Source organism: Crinia signifera, chromosome 7 (assembly GCF_055691185.1).
Source record: "Crinia signifera chromosome 7, ASM5569118v1, whole genome shotgun sequence".
Classification (NCBI taxonomy): domain Eukaryota; kingdom Metazoa; phylum Chordata; class Amphibia; order Anura; family Myobatrachidae; genus Crinia; species Crinia signifera.
In genome coordinates, this window is record NC_139223.1 from 104,451,226 (window position 1) to 104,462,472 (window position 11,247).

The 11,247-nt window shown below is 49.1% G+C and overlaps 1 protein-coding gene across 1 annotated transcript in view; it reads right to left on the bottom strand.

Moving 5' to 3' along the window:
- SLC29A4 (solute carrier family 29 member 4) overlaps positions 1-11,149 on the bottom strand; it is a 243,524-nt gene extending 232,375 nt beyond the window's left edge. The window contains exon 1 of the mRNA XM_083153582.1: positions 11,131-11,149. The gene's annotated coding sequence lies outside the window, so the exon portion shown is untranslated. The remainder of the gene's footprint in view (positions 1-11,130) is intronic.
- Between the last annotated feature and the right edge of the window lie 98 nt (positions 11,150-11,247).

Here is an 11,247-nt window from a genome sequence, read left to right on the forward strand (position 1 = left end):
CCTGCTAATAGCAGTAGACTGAAAGTCAATCCCTTGGGTGACATTCTATGGGATGAGATAATCTGACTTTGGCGAATTTTATCGCAAAAACGGCTGTTTTCGCACTTTTTCCCGAATTCGCATATTTAATGAGATGCGAAAATCGGCAAAAAGTGCGGTTTTGCAGCGAAGTCGCACTTTTTAGAAGTGCGATTTTTAGTTTTCGCCAGAACTCGCATCCAGATGTTTTCACATTGAAAAGTATACAATTCGGATATTTAATGAGTTGCGAATTTGAAATATGTGTCTAAAAATCGTAAAAAAATCAGACCAGGTTCTGATATGCGATTTGGCCAGAACCCTGCACAGATCATAGAGATATGTGCATGGCCCTGTGTTAAAAAATGTGGAAAAGTGTTTTTTGACAAAAAAAATTGCGTGGGGTCCCCCCTCCTGAGCATAACCAGCCCCGGGCTCATTGAGCTGGGGCTGGTTCCAAAAATACGGGGGACAAAAAGCATAGGGGTCCCCCGTATTTCTGAAACCAGCCCCGGACTCTTGGACCGGTCCTGGTTCCAAAAATACGGGGGACAAAAAAATCTGGGGGTCCCCCGTATTTTGAAACCAGCACCGGGCTCCAACAGCCCTCGGTGTCATGCCACAGCCGGGGGACACTTTTTATATAAGGTCCCCCGGCCGAAACATGAGCACCGTGGCTGGTCAGCCTTGGACGGGGTACCTGGAGGAGTGGGGACCCCCCCATAAAGGGGTCCCCCCCCAGGCTTCACCCGTCCAGGGCTGAAGCCCGGGGCTGTCACCGGCGTCCGTGGCCAGTGGACGCCGGCCTGATAGTGTTAAATCTTCCATACATAACATTGCTTGATATAGAAGAACTACAAGTGCCAGCATACCTCCCCCGCATGCTGGGAGTTGGAGAACCACAAGTCCCAGCATGCGGGGCATTAATGGGCCCGCTGGGACTTGTAGTCCACCTGTAAAAAGAATGTAAAAAAAAACACACACACAGAGAAGTAAAACTTTATTACACACACATGCACACACCTCACTTTTACACCGCTATACATACCGATCCAGGATCCAGCGCTGGTCTCTCTGCAGCAGAGCCGGACAGCCCGCACTGACAGCGGGCTGACCGGCTTTCTCCGATGCAGCTAACAGCTTCTGTCACGCTGTCCCAGCGCGACACAGGCTGAGAGCGTGATTGGCCGATGCGTCTCCATGGAGACGCATAGCTCAGCCCTGATTGGCTGAGCTATGCGTCTCCATGGAGACGCATAAGCCAAAGACGCTCTCAGCCTCTGTAGCGCTGGGACAGCGCTACAGAGGCTGTTAGTGGCATCGGAGAGAGCCGGTTGTCCCCGCTGTCAGTGCGGGGGTAGCCGGCTCTGCAGCAGAAGGGAGACCAGCGCTGGATCCTGGATCGGTAAGAATGTGGGTGTAAAAGTGAGGTGTGTGTATGTGTGTAATAAAGTTTTACTTCTCTATGTGTGTGTTTTTTTTAACATTCTTTTTACAGGTGGACTACAAGTCCCAGCAGGCCCATTAATGCCCCGCATGCTGGGACTTGTGGTTCTCCAAGTCCCAGCATGCGGGGGAGGTATGCTGGCACTTGTAGTTCTTCTGTATCAAGCAATGTTTTGTATGGAAGATTTAACACTATCAGGCCGGCGTCCACTGGCCACGGACGCCGGTGACAGCCCCGGGCTTCAGCCCTGGACGGGTGAAGCCTGGGGGGGGGCACCCCTTTATGGGGGGGTCCCCACTCCTCCAGGTACCCCGTCCAAGGCTGACCAGCCACGGTGCTCATGTTTCGGCCGGGGGACCTTATATAAAACGTGTCCCCTGGCTGTGGCATGACACCGAGGGCTGTTGGAGCCCGGTGCTGGTTTCAAAATACGGGGGACCCCCAGATTTTTTGTCCCCCGTATTTTTGGAACCAGGACCGGTCCAAGAGTCCGGGGCTGGTTTCAGAAATAAGGGGGACCCCTATGCTTTTTGTCCCCCGTATTTTTGGAACAGCCCCAGCTCAATGAGCCCGGGGCTGGTTATGCTCAGGAGGGGGGACCCCACGCCATTTTTTTTTTTTTTTTATGAACAAAAAATCGCACATTTCCTTAAATTCGCACATTTTCATGCCTAAAATTCGCACATTTTCATGCCTAAAATTCGCACATTATCGCACTTTTCATTCCAGAATTCGCACCTCATTAAATATGCGAATTCGCGGCAAAAATGCGATATTAAAAAGTGCGATAATGGGCGATTTTGAAAGTGCGAAAAAATCTCATCCCATAGAATGTCACCCCTAGTGTCTCTATTACCTGTCACCACGGTACCTCTTCATTTACTCAGTTCTAGGCAGAAAGAATCCAAGAACACCCAGTTTTGTACAAAAGGGAAAGGGGTAGAATAATTAACAGGGGTCACCACCATCACATTCAACCACCTAAATGCCTGGTTTCCTCAGCTTCTTGCAGCTTAATAGCCACATCGCTGGCATGGTAACCACAACATATGTACCCACCCAGCACACCACACCACACAGATACCCTTTTGGTGCCGCGGTAATTGTGAGACTTCTATTGTTCCCGTTTTTTCTGCTATTTCACTTGTACTTTACTGGCATTGTGACCTATAAAGAGTTTTTTTGCACTAGGACATTATTGTCCTTCATCCATTGTAGCCTATAGATTCTGATAGTGGCATACTCTCACACACACACGTCCATCAAGCGCAGGTCTCCATTATTCCATTTATTATAATAGCCACTTCGTTCATCTCCCGTTGTCCACTCTGCTCTAACAGCGTGGATCATCCCTGGGGGCACCCTCCACACCTCCGCGTTCTGCTCCAGCCATCCAGGCAACAGCACTCCGGCAGAGGTAAGGATAGTGGTTCCTCAGCCACATGTGAAGGCAATTGCTGTAGGGGACTCCCAAAGGAGATGGTGATGGAAAGGGGCAGCACGTCCCTGGGCTACGCTTTAAAGGACATACTATCCCAGACCTTGTACCCCAATGTAATGGACCTGTTGTGCATCTGGGGTAGCTCACCTGTCCTTGAAGACATTTTGTGTGGTGTTGCTTTATTTTTACACACGTTACAGCATGACTGAATTGCTGGTTTGACATGGCAGCTTTATGAAATTGCCTATGGGAGCCGGCTACTGGAGGGGGGCATCAGCGTTGCCGATAAATTTAAGTTTTTCTATTTTCATAGAGCCTCAGCTGAGCTTAGTGGAGGGCTGGGGCAAAGTGCCATTTGCCCCCCAGGACAGTCTACAAGCATCAGATTGACATGCATGAAGGTCGACATGTGTAAGGTTGACAGGGTCATTAGGTTGACACAAGAATTAGGTCGACTTGGGGAAGGTCGACCTTTTGACTGTAGTCAAAAGGTCGACATGGGGTGTTTCAGTTTGACTGACATGTCTACCTAGCCCATGTCGGCCTTCCTGCATGTCGACCTTCATGCATGTCAACCTAGTGGTGTCAACCTAATGCTTGTAGACATAGTGACTGTATGCTGTTTCAGGGCATTTACTTTTTGCACCATTCTTCAAGTCTCCTGAGTGTCATCCTTTATTTTGGAAGTAGTTATGAGAGGCAATACCTCTGGGAAAGGCACCTGGCGCAGAATTGCCCAGTCCAAAGGGGCTATTACAGAGATACTAATCGCATATACTCTAACCGTGTAACATATGCAATTAGTACAGCAAAGGGCAGCTCTTGCAATAAGCATCCAGGGGAGATTGAGCGGGTCTCCGGGGGCTCCCCCCTCCTCTAACCCAGCTGCTGCAGGCCAGGCTCCGCCTCCTCCCTGCATACAGAAGGGGATGTATGGGACTAGGAGGTCACTGTTCCGGACAGCACAACACTGTGCTGCCCGGAGGCAGGTGAGGGGGGGGGTGTCGGCGGAGGTTCGTGCGAGTCGGGGAGGGTCTGTGCGGGGTGGTGGCGGGTCACGGTAAGAGGCCCATAGGTTTCTATGAGGTATTGCCAGATTTTACTGGTGGCACCACCCATCACGGTAACCCAGTGATCAGGTTTTAGTGCATTCCTAAATTTTACTGCATTCTTGGTTTAGTGCATACCACCCACAGAGTACTGGCACAGGTTTAGAATTAGGCTTGGTGGGGTTTTAAATTAGGCACTAGCTGGGGGCTTAGGGTTAGGCTGTGAGGAAAGGGTTAGGCTCTTGGGAGGTAGGGTGGGGGGCAATATGTTTGCAATTGATTGTAATTCAGAGGCCTGGTGCTAGGAGGGTGGTGCAATATGTGCTTGTTAAGTGGGCCAGATAGGTTTCTGGCTGTAGGAAGATTTGTTGCCTAGGGTGCCAAGTAACCTTGCACAGTCCCTGGTTGCAGCAGCATGTATTCATAGAATTGTGGGCATTTCACCCCAGTTTGTTGTAAGTGCAAAAGCCAGGATTTACATAGGATTAATACCCTATTCACACCAGCCTAAATTCCCGGTTAGTTCCCGAGTTCAACCCGTGGTCCTGGCCAGTGTGAAAGGAGTAGGGTACTCATCCGGGTTGCCGGTCCTTGGTGCATGCTGTCAGATGGGTATCCACACAGGAGGCAGGTGCAGATGAAAGGACAGGCGGTGTATCTAGATCAGTGGTAGCCAACCCTAGCCCTCGAGAGCTACCAACAGTTCACATTTTCCAGACAACCAGCTGCACTCATTAATGACTGACACATTTTAAAAGATACACAGATGGAGCTAATTAGCTCACTTGTGATTCTGTGAGGAGACCTGCAAAACATGCACTGTTGGCAACTCTCGAGGACTAGGGTTGGCTACCCCAGATCTAGATGATGCAGCTCTCCGGCGCCCTCACTCCAGCCAGAGAGCTGAGTCATCTGTGCCAGCCGGTTGACCGGTCATCCACACCTGCAGCCTGTGTGGATCCCTGGCCTGCACCGAGGACCAGCAACCTGGGGTGAGTACTCTCCACCTCTTGCCCACCTCCTCTGCCATCCCGCCTCCTTTCCACACCAGAAAATGCAGGCAATATGGCCAACCTGGGCCATATTCCTCGGTGGGTCCTTGCATTGTTTGTTGTGAAAGGGGTATTAGATTTCCTTGCATCACAGTCAGGACACAGCCAGTGTGAATAAGCTTCATGCTATAACATTCTAAAATGATGGGCGCAAAGTTGATCCAAAGCATTCGTCATACTTGCCTACTTTTGAAAACTAATTTTTAGGGAGATTATAGTTAGCAGGAGAATTTTGCACAGCGCCGCATTGAGGGGGCGTGACAGGCTCCACCCAAAGGGCGTGTCTAGTTCCATATAAGGCAGGGGTGTCAAACTCAAATTCATCGGGGGCCGCATCAGCAGTTTGGTCACCCTCAAAGGGCCGGTTGTATCTGTAGGACTATGTGTCCACTCTTTATTATCATAAATTATTGTCACTGCATTCAATTATTACTGTTTTTTGTAATAATGTAAGTAATAACTAGCAGGGAGATTGGCTGGGGGCCTGGGATAGGGCACAGTGACGTTACGATCGCCCAGCAGGTGACCTGGGCCTCTGGGTTCGCAGGACTCTCGCTAGAGTTCTGGACTGGTGGTGACAGTGGGACAGATAATGATAATGACCCTGGACACAGGCAGCCGCACAGCAGATTTGTGGGCACAGGCTGCGGCTGTGTGCTGCTGGCCTGGCTCTCTGCCTGCCCGGCCACAGACTCTGGACTGGACAGACTGATCTGGACAACAAGAGACAACACAACTGTGCCCACCCCACTGCCGAACTTACAGTAAATATACTGAACCAACTGATGCCACTGCTGCGCAGCGCGGCACCACAGGCAGGAGGCAGCTCATCGACAGCCCGGCGTCCAAGTCAGACAGGCAGCCGCAGCAGCATGCACGTCACGGTGTCACTGGCACTGCTGTCAGGTGGGCGTGTGTCACACATGGCAGCGCCGTAGCCGCTGCCCGCAGGAGGAGCCAGGGAGGAGTCGGGCACGTCACACAGTGACACTAACAAGTCTGTGTCCACTGTTCTGCCTCCCCTCTCCTCCCAGCGAGCGCCGCAGCGGAGTGACTGTGTCACCCGGCTTCCTCACATTGTTAGGTATGTCTCTCATGCTGGGTACACACCAGGACGACTAGGGCCCGATTCTGACAATTTAGATCCAATTCTGACCGGTTGTATGCAGATTGTATGTACTTTTGTGCATTTTTGTCATGTATTTGATCCGATTCCGATCCGATGCGCGTACACACCACTCGTTTGGTCGCATCTTTGGTCCTACGTGATGCAGGTAGGATCCGTCAATCCCAGGCCGACGACCGTCAATCGCATGCAGATCGTGAGTGTTTTTTGCCGCCTCCGTCGGCCGTCCGTTGTTTGATCCAGCCTATTTGAGTGGCATTTCCTAAACACTCCCCCCCGGCGCCATGTTTTTCCACATAGCAAACAGTGCTGGCGCAGCAGTTGGACTCTCCATCTTGTCTCATCTCCCAGAACAACAACCTGGTATGTTTGCACTCCCAATGCTCTCCTATGCATGCCCACTGTTGCCACCAATGTATATAGTGTGTATAGAGCACTGGTTTGGCAACCGTGCACCCGACCATGTCACTGTTTGCTCGGGTGGGCCCCATGTGTGTGTGTATATATATATAACCATTGTCCACCATTGCAGTATTCCATGCACTCCTCTCTGCTAGGCCCCATTCACCTGTGTGTGTGTTTGTGTATATATAGATATATACATATAGATATAACCATTGTCCACCATTGCAGTATTCCATGCACTCCTCTCTGCTAGGCCCCATTCACCTGCGTGTGTGTTTGTGTATATATAGATATAACCATTGTCCACCATTGCAGTATTCCATGCACTCCTCTCTGCTAGGCCCCATTCACCTGTGTGTGTGTTTGTGTATATATAGATATATACATATAGATATAACCATTGTCCACCATTGCAATATTCCATGCACTCCTCTCTGCTAGGCCCCATTCACCTGTTTGTGTGAATAGCAATCTGCACAATAAAATGTATAGTGGTTTTCATAAAAGTTTATTAACATTTTAAATACTTAAAACATAAGAACTAGGTAAACTGGTAACTATAACTATAAAAATTTAAATATGAAACAAAACATGGCTAAACTATAACAACTAAAATGGTTTTATCTTTTTACAGTCCCAATGTCCAACGCAAAAGAACAAGAATTTTTAGAAGGGTTTATCGAGAAGTATCGTTCCCATGAATGCCTGTGGCGAACAAAGTCCAAGGAGTATTCAAACAAAATGAAAATAAACCAAGCCTTGGAGGACTTGTCTCGCTACAGTCTCCCATTTCATCCAGAGGCCAATGTAGAATGGGTGCGGAAACGCATCCAGAATCTGCGCACGGTTTTCTTAAAGGAACACAAGAAGGTGGAGGCTGCAAAGAAGTCTGGTGCTGGAGTCGACGAGATGTATCAAACATCGCTATGGTACTACGACAGGTTGACGTTCACCCTCAGCCAGGAGTCGATGAGGACAGGAGTAGTCCTGATGGTCGAACACGAAAACCAAGAAGTCACGGCGCAGGTGGAGGATAATTCGCAGTCTGCATTGGTGAGTCTATTTTTTTGGCTATCTAATTGATTCCTTCTGCCAATCCACAGCCCCCTCCCCATTAAAGTAGGCCATATACTCTTCCCTCACCTGTTTGGCTCGTGCACTCCCTGTGAAGTGTTGTGTTGGGGTTTGCAAGGAGGATATCTGCACTACATCCTCTGGCAGATCTTGGTCTTCTTGGAGTGCTGTGCCTGTAGCCCTTTGCTGTGTGGCTTTTCTGCGGAGCAAATTGTGCAGGACACAGCACGCCGTGACAACCCAGTCAATTTTGTCCACCTTCAGGTTAATGGCAGTGTGGAAAATGCGAAACCGGCTAGCCAGGATGCCAAAAGCATTTTCCACAACACGCGTGCCCTGGATAGCCTGTAGTTGAAGATCCTTTTGTCATGGTTCAGGCCCCTTTGCGCATATGGCTTCATGACATGCTCGTGCAGGCCAAAAGCCTCGTCTGTCACAAACACAAAGTTAAGCCCCTGTTTAGTTTCCTGGACAGACGGCAAGTGAAGGGTGTTCGCTATGAGCCTTTCGTAGAACTTTGTGTCCTTGAAAGTGCCACCATCCGATGCACGGCCATTCCTTCCTACATCCAGGAAGATAAACTCATAGTTCGCATTCACCACAGCCATTAGTACAATGCTAAAATAGCCCTTGTAATTAAAGTAGTAAGAACCACTATTGATAGGCTGGGCTATGCGGACATGTTTGCCATCAATGGCTCCACCGCAATTTGGAAAGTTCCATCGCAGTTCGAACTCCTCTGCGATGACTTTCCATTCATTCACGCTGGTAGGGAACTGAAATTAGAAGTAAATAGAATAGCAAACTCCATTTATTGCCCTTTTTTCTTTGCCAATAGTATAGGGTACTGTGCAACAGACATGGTCTCAGCTGCAGGTATGTGATGGCCACTGCTCACATGGCGTATGGCGCACATCAATGGGGCCGGGACCATTGCATCTGCGCCATGTGGGCCGCAGCCTTTACATATCTGCAGCAGACATCCTCTGCCACACAAGGGCCTGTTTCATAAGTTACCAGAGTGTCTTTTTTTTTTTTTTTTTTATACGTATATGCTGCTACCTGTACCTGCATTACCAGAGGGAGAACAGGATTCTCCTCAATCTGGAGAGCAAACTCCATTTATTACCCTTTTTTCTTTGCCAATAGTATGGGGTACTGTGCAACAGACATGGTCTCAGCTGCAGGTATGTGATGGCCACTGCTCACATGGCGTATGGCGCACATCAATGGGGCCGGGACCATTGCATCTGCGCCATGCGCCATGTGGGCCGCAGCCTTTACATATCTGCGGCAGACATCCTCTGCCACACAGTAGGCCATACTTATTGGGAAAGTTTAAACTGGGTCATACATACTTAAATGTTTATATATAGTGTGTTTTTTTGTACAATATCTTTTATATGGTATTATAATATATTTGTGTTGACGCAATAAATCTATTTACTATTTTACATGTTTTACATATGAAAGGCCTAAAAAACCTGTTTCTGTCCTAGGCCTAAATTATAAATAAAAAATTTTTGTTTGCACAATAAAGTGTACGGTGTATTTTTCATCCTTACCTTGCAATACTGGTACTGCAGCACCTTCACAATGGCTTTGCAGGTCTCCGGGATGATAAGGCCCAAAGCTTGCGGGGAGATGAGGAATCCAAACTTCAGGTCAGCAAGAGACCGTCCTGTCACCAGAAACCTCAGGGTCACCACCAGCCGTTCCTCAGCAGGGATAGCCACGCGATACTTGGTATCCTGCTTCTCGATGTGGGGAGTCACCAGACGCAGCAATTCCTGGAATGTGGCATCATCCATCCTCAAAAAGTTCCGGAAATCGTCTGGGTTATTTTCCCTGATGACCCTGAGCAGTGGCATGTGCGAACGAGTCTGACGCTGCAGTAGCCACTGCTTTGTCCAGCATGATCTTGCTCTCCTGCGCTGGGCCCTCTGATGCCTGAGCTTCAGCACTGCATAATAGAGCAGGTAATGTTGCTGGTGACTACCCATCACTGCATTCTCCATAGTGCAGGGTTAAAAGACACTTTGTAATGGCAGGCAAAACAAAGTAATCTGTAAATAGCTATGTCCAGCGTTCAGCAGTAATAAACCAAGCCTCACTAGTAACAAAGCAGAAATACACTGGTTTAAAATGGCTGCTGCTATTCCTATCCCCCTCTGCTAGTCCAGCCCCTTCATTCAAATTTCAAAGGCCAATCTGACGACGGTCGCATGTGTTCTTGCAAAAAAACAAAAACCAGCGATCCGACCGTCTTAACGACCATCACGGGCGCATCGGGATCGGATCTAGATCGTTCCGCAAAAAAAACACAATTTTTGCTAATCGTTTGCTGGGGACTGCATGGGAGCTCCCGGGAAGTCCAAGGGAAATCGTTCCATGGTCGTCTATCGCTCGTGGACGACGGTGGTCGTCCTGGTGTGTACCCTACATCAGTCTCGAGTCGTCATGTGAGTGTCACTGAATGTGATGTGACACTCACACTGTGATGGCTTCCCGCAGTAATGTAATCGGCGCCAGGTGGGGGTGGGTGGCGGCGGCTGTGCGGGCCACATGACAAGGTCTGGCGGGCCGGATTTGGCCCGCGGGCCTTGTGTTGACACCCGTGATATAAGGAGAGATTGTGAAAAGAAATTCTGAACGTAGCACCTAGAATCGTGGGTGTGTACTGCTACATCTGAAAGGAATCGTTTAAAATGACTTATATCCAAATAAAGATGAGCCCTAAAGCAGTTAGTAAGAGCTACTGGGAAATGGCGCTGATGATTCAGTGTAAATATCTGTCTCTAATTCCTTTTTTACCCCAAAAATGTAACAGTGTAATGTGAGCTAGGTGAAATGAGGGAGATTGGTAGACTAATGAGGGAGAGAGGGAGATTGCTGCTGTTTCAGGAAGTCTCCTGCAGAATGCAGGAGGGTAGGCAAGTATGGCATTAGTATATTTACACATTGCTGCTGTGCCCGACAAATAAATGATGTCCTCTGTAATCCAAAGCATCCACTTAGAGACGGAAGACCTGGAACACTTGAAGACACAGGTCCGGTGTAAACATCAGTAACAAGGGAATAAAGTGTATCCTTCTGCTGGGGTTAAAGGGGAGAGTACAGAAAATCCGGCTGACCTGCTTACCAAAATTCCATGTGTGCCCAATTACCCCCAGTGTCTCCCTAAACTACCCCTCCCCATAAGTCTGCTTCACACACAGTCCCTCTGTGTGCCTGCATTCCAATATACTCCCTTGGTGTGGCTAACAGGTTCTCCATATGATTATGCTTGGTGTTTCCAGCGTCTCCAAGCCCCCTGCAGTAGGGTTACCACCTTTCCCCTTTAATTCCGGACCCTGCAGTATCACACACACACACCCCTCCACTATAACTTGATTTTCCATACGCTCCCCTGTGTGCCCAATTGCCCCCAGCGTCTCCCTGACCTCCCTGCATTGCACCCCAGCACCTATGCAACATGCCTCATACCTGCCCCCTTTGCATTGCACTGACTCCAGTACCTGCCCACTGCAGAATGCTTAAAACTTGCCTCCCCACGTGGAATCAAATGCACCTCAGCACCTGCCCCCCTGCAGCATGCTTCAAAGTTCAAAGCACGGCGGTTGGAACTGAGAGAA